General features: G+C 37.2%; 1 long non-coding RNA gene across 3 annotated transcripts in view; it reads right to left on the bottom strand.

Annotated features, from left to right (window-relative positions):
• LOC134728442 (uncharacterized) overlaps nucleotides 1–21,307 on the bottom strand; it is a 134,689-nt gene extending 113,382 nt beyond the window's left edge. For 2 of the 3 annotated variants that reach the window (XR_010108838.1, XR_010108839.1), the window contains exons 1-3: nucleotides 20,774–21,307; nucleotides 17,774–17,905; nucleotides 17,173–17,290 (exon numbers count right to left, since the gene is read on the bottom strand). This is a non-coding gene — a long non-coding RNA (uncharacterized LOC134728442). The remainder of the gene's footprint in view (nucleotides 1–17,172; nucleotides 17,291–17,773; nucleotides 17,906–20,773) is intronic. The other variant, XR_010108840.1, reaches the window with a different exon arrangement.
• Between the last annotated feature and the right edge of the window lie 398 nt (nucleotides 21,308–21,705).

A 21,705-nucleotide genomic window follows, 5' to 3' on the forward strand; every position in this document is an offset into this window, starting at 1 on the left:
AAAAAATGTTAAGGGCAGCCAGACAGAAAGGTCGGGTTACCCACAAAGGGAAGCCCATCAGACTAACAGCGGATCTCTCGGCAGAAACCCTACAAGCCAGAAGAGAGTGGGGGGCCAATATTCAACATTCTTAAAGAAAAGAACTTTCAACCCAGAATTTCAAATCCAGCCAAACTAAGCTTCATAAATGAAGGAGAAATAAAATACTTTACAGACAAGCAAATGCTGAGAGATTTTGTCACCACCAGGCCTGCCCTAAAAGAGCTCCTGAAGGAAGCACTAAACATGGAAAGGAACAACTGGTACCAGCCGCTGCAAAATCATGCCAAAATGTAAAGACCATCGAGACTAGGAAGAAACTGCATCAACTAACCAGCAAAAGAACCAGCTAACATCGTAATGACAGGCTCAAATTCACACATAACAATATTAACTTTAAATGTAAATGGACTAAATGCTCCAATTAAAAGACACAGACTGGCAAATTGGATACAGTCAAGACCCATCAGTGTGCTGTATTCAGGAAACCCATCTCATGTGCAGAGACACACATAAGCCCAAAATAAAAGGATGGAGGAAGATCTACCAAGCAAATGGAAAACAACAAAAGGCAGGGGTTGCAATCCTAGTCTCTGATAAAACAGACTTTAAACCAACAAAGATCAAAAGAGACAAAGAAGGCCATTACATAATGGTAAAGGGATCAACTCAACAAGAAGAGCTAACTATCCTAAATATATATGCACCCAATACAGGAGCACCCAGATTCATAAAGAAAGTCCTGAGTGACCTACAAAGAGACTTAGACTCCCACACATTAATAATGGGAGACTTTAACACCCCACTGTCAACATTAGACAGATCAACGAGACAGAAAGTCAACAAGGATACCCAGGAATTGAACTCAGCTCTGCACCAAGCAGACCTAATAGACATCTACAGAACTCTCCACCCCAAATCAACAGAATATACATTTTTTTCAGCACCGCACCACACCTATTCCAAAATTGACCACATACTTGGAAGTAAAGCTCTCCTAAGAAAATGTAAAAGAACAGAGATTATAACAAACTATCTCTCAGACCACAGTGCAATCAAACTAGAACTCAGGATTAAGAATCTCACTCAAAACCGCTCAACTACATGGAAACTGAACAACCTGCTCCTGAATGACTACTGAGTACATAACGAAATGAAGGCAGAAATAAAGATGTTCTTTGAAACCAACGAGAACAAAGATACAACATACCAGAATCTCTGGGACGCATTCAAAGCAGTGTGTAGAGGGAAATTTATAGCACTAAATGCCCACAAGAGAAAGCAGGAAAGATCCAAAACTGACACCCTAACATCACAATTAAAAGAACTAGAAAAGCAAGAGCAAACACATTCAAAAGCTAGCAGAAGGCAAGAAATAACTAAAATCAGAACAGAACTGAAGGAAACAGAGACACAAAAAACCCTTCAAAAAATTAATGAATCCAGGAGCTGGTTTTTTGAAAGGATCAACAAAATTGATAGACCGCTAGCAAGACTAATAAAGAAAAAAAGAGAGAAGAATCAAATAGACGCAATAAAAAATGATAAAGGGGATATAACCACCAATCCCACAGAAATACAAACTACCATCAGAGAATACTACAAACACCTCTACGCAAATAAACTAGAAAATCTAGAAGAAATGGATAAATTCCTCGACACATACACTCTCCCAAGACTAAACCAGGAAGAAGTTGAATCTCTGAATAGACCAATAACAGGAGCTGAAATTGTGGCAATAATCAATAGCTTACCAACCAAAAAGAGTCCAGAACCAGATGGATTCACTGCCGAATTCTACCAGAGGTACAAGGAGGAACTGGTAGCATTCCTTCTGAAACTATTCCAATCAATAGAAAAAGAAGGTATCCTCCCTAACTCATTTTATGAGGCCAGCATCATTCTAATACCAAAGCCGGGCAGAGACACAACAAAAAAAGAGAATTTTAGACCAATATCCTTGATGAACATTGATGCAAAAATCCTCAATAAAATACTGGCAAAACGAATCCAGCAGCACATCAAAAAGCTTATCCACCATGATCAAGTGGGCTTCATCCCTGGGATGCAAGGCTGGTTCAACATACGCAAATCAATAAATGTAATCCAGCATATAAACAGAGCCAAAGACAAAAACCACATGATTATCTCAATAGATGCAGAAAAAGCCTTTGACAAAATTCAACAACCCTTCATGCTAAAAACTCTCAATAAATTAGGTATTGATGGGATGTATTTCAAAATAATAAGAGCTATCTATGACAAACCCACAGCCAATATCATACTGAATGGGCAAAAACTGGAAGCATTCCCTTTGAAAACTGGCACAAGACAGGGATGCCCTCTCTCACCACTCCTATTCAACATGGTGTTGGAAGTTCTGGCCAGGGCAATTAGGCAGGAGAAGGAAATAAAGGGTATTCAATTAGGAAAAGAGGAAGTCAAATTGTCCCTGTTTGCAGACGACATGATTGTATATCTAGAAAACCCCATTGTCTCAGCCCAATATCTCCTTAAGCTGATAAGCAACTTCAGCAAAGTCTCAGGATACAAAATCAATGTACAAGAATCACAAGCATTCTTATACACCAACAACAGACAAACAGAGAGCCAAATCATGAGTGAACTCCCATTCACAATTGCTTCAAAGAGAATAAAATACCTAGGAATCCAACTTACAAGGGATGTGAAGGACCTTTTCAAGGAGAACTACAAACCACTGCTCAACGAAATAAAAGAGGACAAAAACAAATGGAAGAACATTCCATGCTCATGGGTAGGAAGAATCAATATCGTGAAAATGGCCATACTGCCCAAGGTAATTTACAGATTCAATGCCATCCCCATCAAGCTACAAATGACTTTCTTCACAGAATTGGAAAAAACTACTTTAAAGTTCATATGGAACCAAAAAAGAGCCCACATCATCAAGTCAATCCTAAGCCAAAAGAACAAAGCTGGAGGCATCACACTACCTGACTTCAAACTATACTACAAGGCTACAGTCACCAAAACAGCATGGTACTGGTACCAAAACAGAGATATAGATCAATGGAACCGAACAGAGCCCTCAGAAATAATGCTGCATATCTACAACTATCTGATCTTTGACAAACCTGAGAAAAACAAGCAATGGGGAAAGGATTCCCTATTTAATAAATGGTGCTGGAAAAACTGGCTAGCCATATGTAGAAAGCTGAAACTGGATCACTTCCTTACACCTCATACAAAAATCAATTCAAGATGGATTAAAGACTTAAATGTTAGACCTAAAACCATAAAAACCCTAGAAGAAAACCTAGGCAATACCATTCAGGACATAGGCATGGGCAAGGACTTCATGTCTAAAACACCAAAAGCAATGGCAACAAAAGCCAAAATTGACAAATGGGATCTAATTAAACTAAAGAGCTTCTGCACAGCAAAAGAAACTACCATCAGAGTGAACAGGCAACCTGCAAAATGGGAGAAAATTTTTGCAACCTACTCATCTGACAAAGGGCTAATATCCAGAATCTACAATGAACTCAAACAAATTTACAAGAAAAAAACAAACAACCCCATCAAAAAGTGGGTGAAGGACATCAACAGACACTTCTCAAAAGAAGACATTTATGCAGCCAACAAACACATGAAAAAATGCTCATCATCACTGGCCATCAGAGAAATGCAAATCAAAACCACAATGAGATACCATCTCACACCAGTTAGAATGGCAATCATTAAAAAGTCAGGAAACAACAGGTGCTGGAGAGGATGTGGAGAAATAGGAACACTTTTCCACTGTTGGTGGGACTGTAAAGTAGTTCAACCCTTGTGGAAGTCAGTGTGGCGATTCCTCAGGGATCTGGAACTGGAAATACCATTTGACCCAGCCATCCCATTACTGGGTATATACCCAAAGGATTATAAATCATGCTGCTATAAAGACACATGCACACGTATGTTTATTGCGGCATTATTCACAATAGCAAAGACTTGGAACCAACCCAAATGTCCAACAATGATAGACTGGATTAAGAAAATGTGGCACATATACACCATGGAATACTATGCAGCCATAAAAAATGATGAGTTCATGTCCTTTGTAGCGACATGGATAAATTGGAAATCATCATTCTCAGTAAACTATCGCAAGAACAAAAAACCAAACACCGCATATTCTCACTCATAGGTGGGAATTGAACAATGAGATCACATGGACACAGGAAGGGGAACATCACACTCTGGGGACTGTTGTGGGGTGGGGGGAGGGGGGAGGGATAGCATTGGGAGATATACCTAATGCTAGATGACGAGTTAGTGGGTGCAGCGCACCAGCATGGCACATGTATACATATGTAACTAACCTGCACAATGTGCACATGTACCCTAAAACTTAAAGTATAATAAAAAAAATAAGCATTTAAAATTATAAATGTTTCTTTACATACTGCTTTAATTCCATACCACAAATTTTGATATGTTGTGTTTTCATGATTGCTCAGTTTTAGTATTTCTCATTTTCCCTGTAATTTCTTCTTTGACCTGTAAGTTATTTACAAGTAGATTGTTTAATTTACAAGTTTTGGGACTTCTCTTATACCAAGCTATTGTTGACATTTAATTTAATTCCATTGTTGCTCAAAGATTTTAGTTTGTTGAAATGTACTGAGATTTATTTTATCTTGTTGAGTATTGTATTAAATAAATGTCAAGCAGGTTAAGGTAGTTGATAGTGTTGTTCAGATATTCTTTACTATTTTCTTGTCTACTTTTACTATCAATTATTGAGAATAGGATATTGAAATTTTCAACTATGATTGTGAATTTGTCTGCTTTCCCTTTTGTTCTATAAATTCATGCTTCACATAGTTTGACACGCTATTAGGAACATATGCATCTACAATTGCTCTGTCTTCCTGATGAATTGAAATTGATCTTTTAGTCATTAGGAAATTTCTGTCATGTCAATGAGGCGCTATTTTTTTTTCAGTCTGTTTTCTCTCTGTTCTTCAGATTAGATAATTTCTAACAATATACCTTCAAATTCACTGTCCCTTACTGCCATTTTAAATGTGCTATTAAGCCTACCTAGGGATTTTTTTTTACTTTCTTTTTTTACTTCTTTTATTGTATATATTTTAGTTGTACAACATGTTTTGATATATATGGTGAAATGGTTGTAAGAGTCAAGCAAATGAACATATCCATCATCTCCTATATTTACCCTTAGTTACCCCTTTTTGGTGGCAAGAGCACCTAAAATCTACTCTCTTAGCAAAAATCACAAATACAATAAAATTTCATTAACTGTAGTCCTCATGATGTACATCAGATCTCTAGACTTGTTCATGCTACATATCTGCTACTTTGTATTCTTTGACCTACATCTCCCCATTTTCTCTGTCTCACTCTCTCACCCCCGGTAACAACAATTTTATTTCCTATTTCCACTTATTGTACTTTTTAAAAAAGATTCCACATATAAGTAAAATCATACAGTTTGTTTTTCTGTGTATGGTGCATGTTGGTGTGTGTGTGAGTGTATCACAATTTCTTTATCCATTCATCCATTGATGGACACTTTGGTTGTTTCCATATCTTGGCTATAGGAAATAATGCTGCAAATTAACTTGAGAGTGCAGATATCTTTATAAGCTAGTGATTTCAGTTTCTTTATCTACTCAGAAGAGGGACTGCTCAGCCCGGTAATTTTTTTCTTTTAAATTTCAATTATGTTTTCAGTTCTAGAATTTTCTTTGGATTAACTTTTCATAGTTCCTAATTCTCTGCTGAGATTTCCTTTCTGTTCATTAATTTACATTTAGTCCTTAAACACATTGATAATAGCTATTTTAAAGGCCTTGTCTACTAATTCAAATATCTAGATCATCATAGGATTTGTTTATAATGACTGATATTTCTTTTGACTGTGGGCCACTATTTCGTGTTTCTTTGCATGTCTAGTAATTGTTTTATCATTGTGAATGATATGTAGTGGAGAGTCTGGATTATGTGATCTTTCTTTAAGGGATGTTGAATTTCTTCTGAAAGGCAATTAAATTATTGGCAGAAACTTTTGGTCTATTAGGTTTGATTTTATTTTTTGTTATGGCAGATTTATTCCTATTTTAAGCTTAGTCCTGGCACATGCTCCTTACTCTAGGGTATGGAGTCTCAACTGAACATCTAAGTCTTTTAGCAAAGTCTTTTTATGTTGGCTGGGCTGAGACCCCCAAATCTCCCATCAATGTATCAGGAAATCTCTACTGGGACTCTTGGCAACTTGTCTTGTGCACATGCATCTCAATCATTTGCCAACAACATGCAGTAAACTCCTCCATAGACTTTTAGGCACCTTCATCTGTGAAGCTTTTGCCTTTCAGGTACCTTGCTCAGCAAATTTCAGGAACTGAGATAGCCTAAAATTCCAATCTCCTTCTCTGCAAAGTGAGACTGCTACTCTACTTAAGTTCCATAAGCCTGCTCTGTGGCAGGACAGTGCCTGTAGGAAAAGCTGGGGGTGATCATAACTATTTCTAGACCTCATCTCGTATATTTTTTTATTTTTTCTCAAAAATTACAATCTTGGGCCATGTGTGGTGGCTCATACTTGTAATCCCAGCACTTTGGGAGGCCGAGGCGGGTGGATCACAAAGTCAGGAGGTCAAGACCAGCCTAGCAAATATAGTGAAACTCCATCTCTACTAAAAAATACAAAAATTAGCTGGGCGTGGTGGCGGGCGCCTGTAGTCCCAGCTACTTGGGAGGCTGAGGCAGAAGAATCACTGGAACCTGGGAGGCAGAGGTTGCAGTGAGCCAAGATCACACCACTGTACTCCAGCCTGGATGACAGAGCAAGACTCTGTCTAAAAAAAAAAAAAAAGAAAAGAAATTACAATCGTGAACTATCTGTTGTTCAATTCCTAAAAATATTTGCCATATTTATTTTGCCTAGTGTTGTTCTTTTTGGTAGGAGAGCAAGTCCAGTTTCATTCTGTCAAGATTGCAAGGGGAAGATGCCAAAGTATAACCCTTTAAAATACATTCAATTCACTATTTGTTATACATTATTCTATTAGCTGCACGTTTCTCTTAACCACTGCTTCAGCAAATATACAGTAAACTGAAAACTGAAATTACAGATGGTATACTGAGACATTTTCTTGTTAACAAAGTGTGCTTCAGTCTATACAAACGCAAAATGTACAAGTTGGAGAAAAAAAAAAAAAAGCTATGTGTGTTTCCTGGACCTGAAGATACACGGCAGGAAGGAAAGATTGGAAGAGTTGGCCCAGACAACAATTCTACTATCTTAAGTGGTAAAACCAAAACTAAATTCTAGGACATACTTCAGAATATGTCTGTATAGATAGGAGAACATTGTCCTGGCACATGTGACCTTAAAGTTAATTATGGGAATAACAACCAACCCTCCAAACAAGGAGCGTGTGCTACCTTTGAGGCAGTTTAATTGAGGACCAGGCTTTTGAGAAGAGTCAGACAAATTTATATGTTTTCTCCAGCCGAAATTTCAGATTGCTTTCTCCATGAAAAGAGAAAGAACAAAGTATCCTCTAACAAAAGATTTTCCCAGAGGCATCACAAAACCTAGATATTCATGATAATCCAACTATGATTCTTGATAATCTAAGTATACGTTAGAGGCCCAAATGTATGCAAAAGATAAAACAAAAGGAAATAGAATATTAATAATTGTGCAAAAGTTAGAGAAAAATATCCTAAGAAAAGGGTAAATGTTGATTATAAAGAGCAATTGCTGAGTTTCAAGTAGTAATATAGGGGTAACTATTTGAGCATCATAAGAAAATGTGAAGGAGGAGGAGAAGGAAGAAGAGAAAGGAGGAGGAGGAGGAGGAGGAAGGATTCTCTATCCCTAGTTTGTATATAATGGCTACTGTTCTAAGCTTTTCACCTGGATTCATTAATTTAGTCCTCCCTGCAACTCTACAAACAGGCGTTGTTAAAGAGGCTAGCTGACCGCCAAAGGATCCTATTTCCCCTCCTTAGTATAGAGTTACTGCTGGAGGCAGCTGCCCAGCTAGGACGACATTTCCCTGCTCCCTTATATCTAGGAATGGGATGTGCATTGTGCTTGTGCATGAGGTGTGATGTGTGTCGTTTACAGGCTGTAGCTGTGTGTATCAGTTCTTCTTTTCCCACAGCGTCATTCCCCTTCCTCAGTAAATTTGGAGGCCACACGTGAAGATGATGTAACCAGAATATGGAAGCAACATGGCTCCTAAACCACTAATTACAGAGGATATACTCAGATAGGAATACTTATGTTGAACAAGTACCAGATTTTATTTTGTCAGGCCATTGAGAATGTGGGATTTATCAGTTATATCCACTAGCATTACCTTAATAAATAGAGCAATAAGGTGACAAATCAAATATTTTATCTCCATTTTACAAAGAAACTGAGGCACAGGGAGAAAATACCATCAGTAGTAGAATAAGGAAATTTTCTATTTCATTTAATTCTGCAATTAATATAATTTTCCAAAGCATAGTCAAGAGAAATAGTGAACTCTAACCAGTGATCTGACTTTTCATTAAATATAGAAGTTAATAAAGTCTATTGTCCTCTATATAAATTGTTAAAAAACATGTTGGTTCATTGGAACAATTACAACAAAAATGATTGAGTAATACAATGATTAGCTCAGTAATGATGTCTATAATTTTAGAATTAACATTACAAGTTTCTTTGTGTGTGAAATCAGATGTGTGGGTTGGAATGACTCAGGTTGGGATAGAAAGGCTGAGCTAGTGGCAAAAGAGGAGCCTAACTCACAAGCTTGGGCTGAATGAGCCCAAACAGAGTTCAGGCACTGGCTTTGAAATCATTCTTACAATTTTGTCCAAGGGCCAAAAACAGTGATTAGAACCTATATATAAATATGCCTCTATTCTAGGCTTTTTGGTACTGTTTCTCTTTCTATATTAAATATTAAACACAAAAGAAACTTAGAATATGTTAGCAAAGAGTAAAGACGTCGAGGACAATGTGTTCTAGTTTACAATGAAATGCAGATTTCCCATTAAAAAAACAAATATTTCATTTCCAATTAAACAGGTTAATACTTAAGAGAAAGAATCCCACTAAAAAAAAGCATCCAGTCCAAACTATTCTTGAGTACTCTGTCCATTGCACTTTGTTGATTATTTATTAAATACATTTTTATACACTTTAATTCTTTGCTACCCTGTCCCATATTGTTCTCCTACAGGAGGTTTTTACACATCTAAATGTGATTTTGCCTTCCACAGTATGTGTTTTACTTATGCTTATTCTTATTTTAAAATAAATCAACGTTTGTAGTTGTGATTTTATTAAATAATTGTGCCACTAAAATTTACTGGGAATTTGGTCATTTAGTTCCCTGTCCTTATCCCATAGGTTTTTTGTTGTTGTTGTTGTTGTTTCAAAGTGTCTCTTATCTTTTAAGCTGATGGCTGGACAGAAATCTCTGTGAAGACTCAAGTTTTCACTAGTCATTGCTATTGATTTTTGTGGTTGTTTTGCTTTGATTTTGTTTTTGTTTTTTGAGATAGGATCATGTTCTGTTGCCCAGGCTGGAATGCAGTGTGGTGCTGCAACCATGGCTTACTGCAGCCTCAGACTCCTGGGCTCAAGCAATCCTTCCACTTCAGCCTTCCAAGTAGCTGGGATTACAGGCACCCTCCACTGCAGCAATCTGCCTTTGCTACTATTTCGGTACTAACATGGTTATAAGTTCCCATTTCCCACCAATGTTGCTCTAAGCTTTAATTTTTTGGACATATACAAATAATCATATAATTTGGGAAAAAGACAAAAAGCTATTTAAAGGACATACAACAGAAGAATAGCATAGGTACCTAATATCCAAGTAATTCCCAACTGTCATTTCTGAGAGTTTCTTAAGGCAAAAGATCACTGAGGCCTTGAGACCTGGGGGAACTATGTAATCCAAATTGGCAGAAAGAAAAGTATCTCAGAAGAGAAGAAGATTATATTTTATAATTTCATTCAACAAATAAGATATTGCTCTTAGGTGTCAAGACCTGTCCTAAGATCTGGGGAAACAGATTGTGCCCTGCAAAATATGCTCAGTCGGTGGGACATCAGTGGGCATATTTTCTAATCTTGCCAGAGCTCTTGGTGTTAGAAGAAGCCTTGATTAAGACAGATATAGTCCTGCCTTCAAGTAGGTTGGAGGAAAGGAGATAGATATTACATAAATAAATAAATAAATAAATAAATAAATAAATAAATAAATAAAGCAATATAAAGGCACAAATTGTGGCAAGTGCTGTGAAGGAAATACACAGGGTGCTAAGAAAGAATTACAGGGGCCAAGTGAAGGTTTCCTAATGTTCCTCATCGCTTCTCTGGTGAAGTGATATTCAGGCTGAAACCCAGTGGAGGAAAGGAGATGTGGCAACATGGAAACGGGAGGTGTAATGGACAGCCCAAGCAGAGGAAACACCCTGCATCAAGTTTCTCAAGCTGGAAAGAACCCCATGACAAAGAACCTGAAAGAAGACCAGAGTGACCTCAGTGTCTATCAGGTTAGTCCAAAACTGGCAATAAAAGTACAACATTTTTGGCAGAGCCCTAATGTCAAGTATATTACTCTTCCATTTTAACATCAACTCTTCCAACTTCTCATTTTCTGTTAATCCTTGGCTAGGTCACATTTTTCTTAGAAGCACTTGGAGGCAATGTGTTTTGTGAGTGGGGGCACCGGTTCACAAATTCTGTCTTATTGCAGATTGGAAAGCCCTCTAAAAACAACGCAAACTCAAGCATAGCAGGAGCCCCTGCTTAAGAGCGTAACCTTGAGTACCCTGCAGCTCACAAAGTCTGAGGTCCAACAGGGGCCTAATATGCAAGAAACCTCAGAGGCATGTGAGAAAGATTTTCCTTTCTAATGGCAGAAAGAGTTGAAGAGGTCAAGTTTGGTCCATTGAGATCATAAGGAAAGGGTAATATTGAAGTCTACCAAGGCAGGTCCTACTAACATCGTCCCATAGTTTCACTTTCCTCACTGGAGACTGTGCCTGTGGAGAGGCCTGGGGTAGGGAGATGGCTAAAATAAAATAAAAGAGCCGTAACAAAAAACTCCACTTAAGATATAAGAAGAGTCACGGGAAACTCAAAAGTCCACATTTCCTTCTTTAATGTTACCATCGAAGTCATGGGAGCAGAAAAATATGGGCATATATTACCATGGCCACTTGAATTGGAGGCAGCTATAGGCAAATGATAAGGACAATAAATGAATAAGCACCTATAATGTGCTAGGCACTGTTCCAGGCTCTAGGTGTAAAACTGATACAGTCCCTGCCCTTACAAGATAGGAGAGAGCCACTAATCAATAATTATGTCAATACATAAATACAAATTGTGACAAATCCTATAAAAGAACTATGTAAAGTATCAGGTAATCCTGTTAGTTGTGTGGCTTTGGGCATGTTGCTTAGTCTCTATGGGCTGCAATTGTTTAATTCTCTTTGTCTTTCTGTTATGGTAATTAAATAAGATAATGCATATAGACCACCTACCATGCACTTGGTGTGTAATAGACTCAGTTAATTGAATCTATTAATAATATTTGGGAAGAATATGAGGAGTCAGCAATTATTCAAGTTGTGGCTGATTTAGAGGATTGTTCTTTTGAACCTTGTTACTGTGATCCTATCATGACCTAACCTTATTTTTGTCTGGGGAAACGTAGATTGCCCTGATATTAAGGGTGCAGTAGCTCTCAAATTTTTCTTTATATAACCCCGTGGTTCCCCCACCATGGAGCACTAGAAATGGATACAAATCCAGATCTTTGGACAACTGTGGGTATTCTACAACTTCTCAAGGTAACAAACTAAAATTTGATAACTTAGGTTGCGTTTCAAGTCTACATCAAATGGTCTGTTAGCAAATTGCATACTCACTTCCTGAAAGTATTTGGAATTACAAAACTAATCTTACTGGAACAAGGTATTGAAAACACATTTAAACTGAATATTGAGGTGCTTTTAAACAGATATACTGTGGGGTTTTACCACATGCATTATTTGGGAAATGGAAAATTGTCAACACTTTTTTAGTCTGTCTTGTGGGAATTCACCCAGCCTCATACTGTGCCTATCACTTCTCATTAAACAAGTGAAAGAAACCCTATACCTTTATAAATTGTGCATTATTCTTTAAACAGATGTGGCAGCCTTGAACTAGCTTTAAGCTATCTTCAAAATGTAAATCACAAAAAGTAGAATGTGAGTGCAATATATTATTCACAACACATTGAATGTGAGAACACCTCCAGCTTCTCTAACCCAAATCAAAGACTAATAACATAAATATTTCCACAAAACAACTGCATTGTAAGAAACAGACTAGTGAACTAGCTAGTTTAGAAGAGAATGGCCTTAGCCATGAGTCCTACCACAAAATGCCTACTTCAGTTCCTGGCACATAGAATATGCTCTGTTCTTCTTGCTCCATTATTCCTTGTACTCTAATGACAAATCCAAATGTCTATACAGGTTTTACTTATGTACATGGCTTTGTTGAACTACCCATCCTTATATCCCTGCATTCTTCAGATAATTGAAACATTGACTTTGAAATTGATTTTGGGGGCAGTGGAGTAAGGAGCATTTTTTAAATGTAAAAGTATATCCTGTTTTTTTTAAAAAAATATGGTAGTTTGAATATTATTTGAATCTTTCTTCGTGAATCAGGCCATTTTTATGAATATCATCCTGAACTGTGCAGTACCTTTGGGGATCATCAATTTTCTTATCTGTGCTCTACCCAAGAATTCTGGAAATCTATTATGCAAAATGCTATTTCCTTATGAACCACTGCATTTTTAAACATAAACATACCAGTTAGGTTTTTTTTTTTTATTCATAAGGCTATAGGTAATGCCTGTTCATATGCAGACTATGACTAGATAAAATAATTTGAGCCAATGATGAAGTACCTGGGTGAGATGAAGTACCAACCATATCACCAAATGTTCTCTATAATATTAAGGGAAAAAAATGCCTATCCTATTTTTGGATATAAATCCAAGGAACAATGTCTTCCCTCTTCCCTCTTCTATTTGGTGATCATTAATCTCATTCATTTACTATTTTCCAATGTTAGACCATTCAGAGATGCTCATTAGATAGGTAATTTATCCAGTGCACATGAAATCCTTGAAGGCCAGCTGCCATATTGGAGCCAACAAATAAATAAAACAATTATCCAACTAGCACAAACTTTATCAACCCACAGAATTATTTTCCTAACTTCCCAGCCTCTTGAGCTACACAGGCAATTCTTTTTTCTTGTAATATAAAAGAAGAAGAAACAGAGAAAGAGAGAAAATAACCAAAACCAAACAAGTTAAAAATTCTCCCCTACAACAAATTGGTCTCAAACACATAAGCAAGTAGTTTGCAAAACTGTCAATGGTTTTTTTTTTTTTTCTGTTATTTTGTTTTCTTTTGTATTTGTATCTTTAATAAGCGTTGCTGCAAAAATTGTACAGGCTATTTCTCTTTTAGAACTCTTTGGTTACCTAGGGCATCTGCATAAAACATAAGAGGGTATTTAGTTTTCACTCATGTTGAGTGGCAGCAGAACTTATTCTAACAGCTACACTTTGCAGAGCAGTTGCAGAAAATAATTACCAGGTCAAGCAGACCCTTTATCCTCAGAAACCAGCCATCCAAAGTCCCACTGAAAGATCTAAAACTTTTTAACTTTCATTCTGAATAGTCCCTTTGGATGCAAACCTTCTTAAAGTACACTATGAAGAGTCAGTTCTAAGAGGCCTTCCAGTTATGAAGTGAATGAGGCAAATTATGACTCCTAAGCTTATATTTCTCTGTTAGATATTATCTCATATCCTTACATAAAGTCTGATTTATACAAATTGGCTCACTTTCTGAGGATTTGCTTTTATTTTTAATGCAGCTTTTCAGTCAAACTTCACTTTCAGTGGAAACACATTTTTGATAGCCAGGGCTGAACATAAAATTCCATTATTTAAGTGGCAAAGAGTTGGTAAGTCAAGTCCACGAGGCCTGTGGTAGTAGCTTACTCTGTTTGTGGTTTCTACTTTGTTAGACTCTGTGGAGCCATGAATCTATCTTGTCCTTAAAAAACTGAAAGAGGGGGCTTTTAAAATGAATGTAATGCTTAATTTATGTGCCCCAGGAGCAGCATATGAGGGCTTCTGGACTGATTAGACCCAGATGTTGGTAACAATGTTAGTGTTATGGACCAACTGCAGGTGTGGGAATAGATCCCCTTCCCTGGGACCCTCAGCAATCAGACCAGTGGTTTCTTCTGGCTCTCAGTTTGGAGTTTTCAATTAACACTACAATGGTATTGTTGTTCTCCAATATTAGATCGTATGTCATGTAAATGAAGTTGAATATACAGTTAAACTTGACAAGGTGATTTAGGCCAAGAATACATGTGTTCAGTATTATAACTTGATTGAGGTTAAATAATAATAATAAAAAAGGCCTGACATGCTATAAAGTTTTTATTATTTGGCTTATCAGTAGATTTTCACATTATACTTTCATAAAACAGAATGTCATTTATAGCAGGGCGAGATGCTTATGAAAAGGGAGACACAAACCTGCTTATAAGTGACTGAAATGATTAATGCCAGATTGGAAGCTTTTATAGAGTCAGTATGGCAATTGGAAGTTCTCTGTGTGCTTTTTTATTTGCTTATTTCTATTTTCCAAAATTCTGTCTTAGTTCTTTATCCTCTCCCTTAACGTGAGTGATCAGTACCTACATAATCACCCCCATTGGTGAGAGCAGCAGTGTTTGGGATGGTTCTGAAATATTATTTGGCTAAAGCAATGAATCCAGCTCATCAATGACCAGGACCATATTCCACTGTCCTATGGGTGTCATGATGCTTTGGAGAGTAACCCAGCTCACTAAAATGTATTATGATAGCTGTCATAACTTTGAATTAGACTCTAAGCTTCTCAGGGCAGGAACCTTATCTGTTCAACGTGTTTATAAGTGCCACAGAACTGATTGATTGTCCCATTAATAAATACCAATAAAAACAACTTCAGAGGTCCATTTTGTACTTCATTCGTAGAACATTTATAATGCTCATTAATGTTGATGGACCATGCACAGCACAGAGCTCTCCCATTTTACTTATGCCTTCGTTTGTTGCTGCAATCTCTTAGAGACCAGACCACGTTGTAAGTCAGCTCAGTAAAATGTACATTGGTGTGCCAGCACCTAGGGAAAGCTTTACGTCCCACAAATGCATGCATTACAAATTCAAAGAAAGACAAGGCTCATTTTTTTTTCCGAGAGCACTAATAAGCTAAAGCTGATGGACTAATTCTTTACGACCAAATGCCATGACAACTCAGAAGCAACTTCTTTCAATGAATGATAAATAACTGAAAAAATGAAGTTAGTTCTGAGATTTAAACCTAACCTCTCTGTCAAGATCAGAAATGATGAACAGTATTCCTCTCTTTTTTATCACAGCCTATAGTTTGGTACACATAGTGTTTCCTCTTTAAATTTATGAATTTTTTCACTATAGCTAGGAACATTGATCCCTGGTATAATTACAAAGTCTGTGGCAAATCACTAGTGAGTCTCAGTTTACTTATCTGCAAAATGATCATAACGTAAGATGGAATGAATGAGCTAGTAATCTCTGAGGAAAAAGTCAAGCGTTCTTTGTGCATGAAATCTTTCAAGACACTAAGAATACTCAGTCAGTCCAGCATTTAGTCAGCAAATATTGAGGGTCTATAATGTGCAAGGTGCAGTGTAGGACACTTAGATACAAAGATGAAGAATGCACAGTCCTTTCCTCAAGGAAAGACAGATCCTAAACCTAAGTGCCACAAAACAATTCAACAACAAAATTAAGAAATGAATCAAACACCTATGACTGTATGATTTTTAAGGCTGCCCTATTTGTTCTTAATACAAAAAAGACTATAAATTGAAGCATTTACATTGTGGAAAAATGTGATTCAAGTAATGTAGTGAAGGCCACTGTCAGCACTGATTAAAACAAATGAAAAGGTTTGACATGGCAAGTGAAGATGTTAGGTCACTGACATAAAAGAAATTCTTATTCTTTACTGTTCCGGGACATTCTAAGTATACTTGTCATTAATTTTTATCTAGATATTCCTCTCTAGCTTTTCCTAGAGTCCCATCAAATGTTTATAATCTATAGAGCACTACATAACTGTCCCCATGTGCAATGATAAAATGCAGCCCATTGATTTTTCTGCCAAGTAGGTAGAAGAGTTACGAATTCAGTTATTTCATATTATATGACCCCCACATTACAGTAATGTACTCCTTCCCCACCTCCAATGGTGTCCAAAAGCATGAAGAAAATGAGAAGTAATGATGTTAGTGACTTAAATTACCATTCCAAAAATAATTCATTGTGTCACCTAACTTTCCAGGGCAGTTTCTAGAAGCTAACACATTCACTATAGTGCAAAGCGGAAGCATAGCAAGTAAACATTTTTGCTACAAAGAAATCAAAGGGTACACTGGTTTAAGATAGTCTCTATTATTTTCAAACCACTTTCAAACAAACAATAAACAATGACTGTCTATGAGAAACATCAATATGCAACTAAGGAACTACTTATATCATAGACATTTCATTGGAATCTTAGTATATTTAACAACACTTCAACAAACTATTCCAGTATTACTCATGACTCTATAAGGAAAGGTACTATTCATCCTGCATCACTGATGAGAAAACTGAGGACAAATTGGCAGTGCAACTTATATATCGCCACATCGATCTTAAATTGACTAAGAAAGCAATCAGAATTGTAAATGCCCCACATTCAACATTTAATTCACTGTTGCAAACACTTTGTGAGCCTCAGAGTAAGCCATCGTGCTATGTACTTATAGAGTAGGAGATAAACATGAAGAAAATCTTGTCTACTTTAGGGAACTCAACAAAAATATTACTCTAGACATCTAAATGTTAACAAGATTTGGGGAACTCTGATAACATGTGAGGCATCTTGGGCCGTCTGTTCTGCATGATAGGAATCTCTATGATATGCTGAGCCCAAGGTCTACCCACGTATTACCTGCAGTGTTCCAAGGTGAGCTGTCTTCAGTCAGTCACACAAATGGTTCTAATGAGCTGGTGCTGCCCACCCTGTGGTAAGAAAAGGACTCTTGTCTAAAGCCACAGTCATCAAGTACCTGTTTAAGAAAAGCAAGTCAGCATTTTGGATCTTTATTATCATGAACAGAACTTTTGGGCCCATGATAAAGTCCAAATTCAGTCTTTTACCTTATTTGAAATATAAAAAGACAACCTATTTCATGAGCTATATATATCAAAAGTGCAAGCAAACAATCACAATTTCTTTAAAGGGATTTACAGATATTATTTATTCTTCCCCAGAATAGATATGCAAAAAGGGGTGACAAAAACAAGACTTGCATTATAAAAAAGGAAGTGATCACACTTTATTAGTTGCATCCGTTCTCATAAGAAGGAAAAAGTGACCACTTGTTGGTATCTAGAGTCTCAAGCACTGTAATGAGTTTTCTTCAAGATTCCCCAAGAGTAGGGAAATAATTTATTCTTAAAACTTTTAAACCATTGATCCATTCTTCTGCTTTCTAATGGATCTCATATTGCATCTCACTGGTGAAAAAATTCTCTATACTCAATCTTACCTTTCTTAGATGGTAGTAGATGAGGAAAAGAAGAATGAACTGTCTGAGAAGTTGCGGCTGTTCTGTCCTGGTAAGTACAGGAAGAAGAGTGGATGGACCATCCTCCAACAAGTAGAGCACATCCATATAGCCCTGAATATGCAAAAAGGAGCATTAAATAACACAAAAATATGGGCTGCTGGTAACTGAGAAATAAGTAGATTTGAGCAAAAAAACATTGGGCTTCTGCCAAAGACGATCTACAAAGAGGTCACTCTACATCCATAGATTATAAGAAGGAACTTCCCAGCTCTTTCATATTTAGAATTAGAGAAGTCCAGTAAATATGGTTTGCACACACTTGGAAAGAATTCAACATTAAGGTTGTTGAAGTATTGTGCAGGTGTGCAGATCTTTGAGAATTTTTGTATATACATGTATGTGTATGTAAAAATTATGAAAACAGATATTTCTGGGAGAATATAGAAGAAATACAAACACTGGGCTCCTGGGAAATAAGACTAAACAATTGAGTTGAGGGAGTAAAACATTCACTTAGAAAAAATACTTCTGTGCTATTTAATTTTTTTTTTTTTTTTTGATACAGGGTTTCACTCTGTCACCCAGGCTGGAGTACAGTAGTGCAAACATGGCTGACTGCAGCCTTGACCTCTCGGACTCAGGTGATCCTCCCGCCTCAGCCTCCCAAGTAGCTGGGACTACAGGTGTGCACCACCACTCTTGTCTAATTTTTGTATTTTTTTGTAGAGACGGGTTTTTGCCATGTTGCCCAGGCTGGTTTCAAATTCCTGGGCTCAAGCAATCCTCCTGTCTTGGCCTCCCTAAGTTCTAAGAATACAAGTGTGAGCCCCCGTGCCTGGCCTGTTTGATAATACTATATTTACATATCTAAAAAAATAAGTAATTACCAAATTTGATTAAAACTAATTGTGCCTGAAGACAAAAAAAAATAGAGACACATAACACAAGGAAGTCTACCTCTGAGCCTTGAAACTAGCTTTAATTAGGGTCTTGGACACATGGAATGATTTTGCCCATATGATCAGAAGGGTATATCTCTTTAAAATAGGAGAATAATCAATACTGGTTTTTCCATCCCTAGCTTCCATCCTTCTGTATATGCAAGCAAATATATCCAAATAAGTATTTGGATTCTACACCATAAGTATAATAGTACTTATTAATACAATATTGTTTTAAGATTAAATCAAAGAAACAATTTGCAGAAGTTTTCATCAGAAATTGTCTTTAAAATCTTTTGTTTTGTCTTCTCCTCTTCCTTTGGTTGATTTCTCTTCTTTGTCCCACCCATTTTGATGTTTGTTCCCATCCTTGCCATGCTTATTTTCTCAGTCCACACCTCCTTCCTGGGCTATCTAACTCATTTCACGTCTTCAGCTAGTCTAACATATGTCAATGACTCCTAAATCTATAACTCTTACCCCCAAATTCTCTCCTGAACACAGGATGCAACTTCTCTCAGTTAATTGACTACCTCAACTTTGATTTCCTGCATCATATTTAGTACACCTAAAACTGAACTCATCTCTTTTCCTATTTCTACCAGCACCATTAGTAATATTGTCATTTCCCAGTCAGATTTAACATCATTATCTAATTCTTCCTCTCTCATTTACCCTTAACATCCAATTCTGTCAACACAATCTCTAAAACGTCTCACAAGAGAAACAAAATAAAGCCCCGTCTGTAACTGCTTTAGTCCTGTCTTGTCTATCTCTTGCAACAGATTTTTTTTAACTATCACCCCCATCTTTAATGCTCTTCTCTTAACTTTTTCTTCCTCAATGCCACTAGATATTGAAACTCTCTGTTAAACAATCTTCAAAGGCTCCTCACATCCTAGAGGATTGTCATAGATCCACCCTCTCTATGCTGGCTTATCTCCATAATTCTGTGTTTTAGCCAAACAGAACTTCTTGCTTTTTCCTTAGACTATGTCATTCACTTTCATGCCTTTGCATCTTTCATCTTCAGCTTCTTCAGCCAGAAATACGACGTGTTCCATAGGGTCACATGAGGTGATATCTTTTTCTAGGCTTCACCTTCCTTCTCCCACCTGGGGGCAGTGCTGTGTCGGAGGTGGGAGAAAGAGCCAAGAAAGTGAAGAAAGACCTATTGTCAACTCATTGCCAGGAAGTGTTTTGTCAAACAATGCCTAAAACGTGTTAGACACCATGACAATTGTTAGTCAAAAAGTTGAATAAAAGTCACAGGTGTTTCTGAGGATTATCCAGCATAGAGGAGAAAAAGACATAAAATTGGAAAATAAACTGTCATCTCTTTTGCATCAGTAGAGCTGAGAAATAATGACGGTCGTCTCTGGAGACTCTGAGATGCCATCATTTTATACATCTTACTCATATAGGGATAATTAAATGTAATTGTCTGATGACAAGAGAGGGATTGTTCTTTGTAGCTAATGCATTCTTATGAGTAAATAAAATGCTAACCAAATGTTAAAGTAAGCATTCAGATATAAATAAACTACAAAGAAACAGAAATAAATTATACTTAAATAGAGTGAATTGGACACATGGAGTATACCCATTGTAAACTCACCCCAAAAAATACTGCTAAGCCAAGCCAGTACAAGCTCATTTAGCCTAAAAACCATGTGGTACAAGTGCACAGCACTCAACAATAATACTTCAAGAACCTGAGCAAATATATGTTGCTTCTCAGCAAAACCTTTCTGTATTAATGCTTCCCTGGAGATAAATTTTGTCTCTAAAATATATTAGAAAAAGAAAATATTGTTTGGCCCACTATGTTTTCAATTCAGTGAGTATGGGTAACTAAAAGGATGAAACAACAGAATCAAAAAGCATTTTATTTTTGAAGGCAAATCAAATAGGTGTACATGTTAAACAAGAAGCAACAATACCTTTAAATTTGTGAAATAGCCTGCATTGGAAACATCCTGCCATCACTACCACCACATGCTACATACCTTTGAGAAGTCTGAAAATAGGTGTCTACCTTCAGAGATCTATGATGAAAAGAACTCCTTTTGGTGACCAATATTCTTTATCTGTTTGCATCTACCATCCAGGTGTTGCGGGTCCCACAGAACTCCTGGATGAAAGCCACTCAGAATATTCCTTATAATTTCCTCTTGCCTTTGAAAGCCAAGATGAAAGTGGGAGCAGTCAGGATGATCCAGCTGAACATCCAGAAGGAGAAGGCTTGGACTCTGCTTCATGTACACTTCAACTCCTATCTTGCTTATTTCACTTACCAGTCATCTCCTCCTGTGGCACTGCTCACAGCTCTCCGGGCTGCACTATAGGGTGATGGAAAAATATCATGTTAGTCTCTGTATTGGTCCGTTTTCATGCTGCTGATAAAGAGATAACCGAGACTGAGTCATTTATAAATAAAAAGAAGTTTAATGGACTCACAGTTCCACATGGCTAGGGAGGCCTCACAATCATGGCAGAAGGCAAAAAGCACATCTTACATGGTGGCAGACAAGAGAGAATGAAAGCCAAGCAAAAGGGGAGACCCCTTATAAAACCATCAGATCTCATGAGACTTATTCACTACCACGAGAACAGTATGGGGGAAACCACCCCCATGATCCAATTATCTCCCACCAGGTCCCTCCCACAATACATGGGAATTATGGGAGCTACTATTCAAGATGAGATTTGGGTGGGACACATAGCCAAACCCATATCAGTCTCCCTTCTCTCTGCCATACTTCAGGCTCACATCCCCACTCCTACCCAAGTCCAAGCTAAAGACTGTCGAGAAACACAATGTTTAATGGTTGGAAACCAATTCACTATGGAAGACTGATTGCAAATGTTGCCCCAGTTTTCCAGACTCCTAATTGTGACTTTGCAGCTACACTCTTCAACTTTTTTGTAGCTACTTCCCCTCTCCTTGCATCTGGGCTGCCCTTGTGA

This window comes from Pan paniscus, chromosome 10 (assembly GCF_029289425.2).
Source record: "Pan paniscus chromosome 10, NHGRI_mPanPan1-v2.0_pri, whole genome shotgun sequence".
In the NCBI taxonomy this organism is placed as follows: Eukaryota; Metazoa; Chordata; class Mammalia; order Primates; family Hominidae; genus Pan; species Pan paniscus.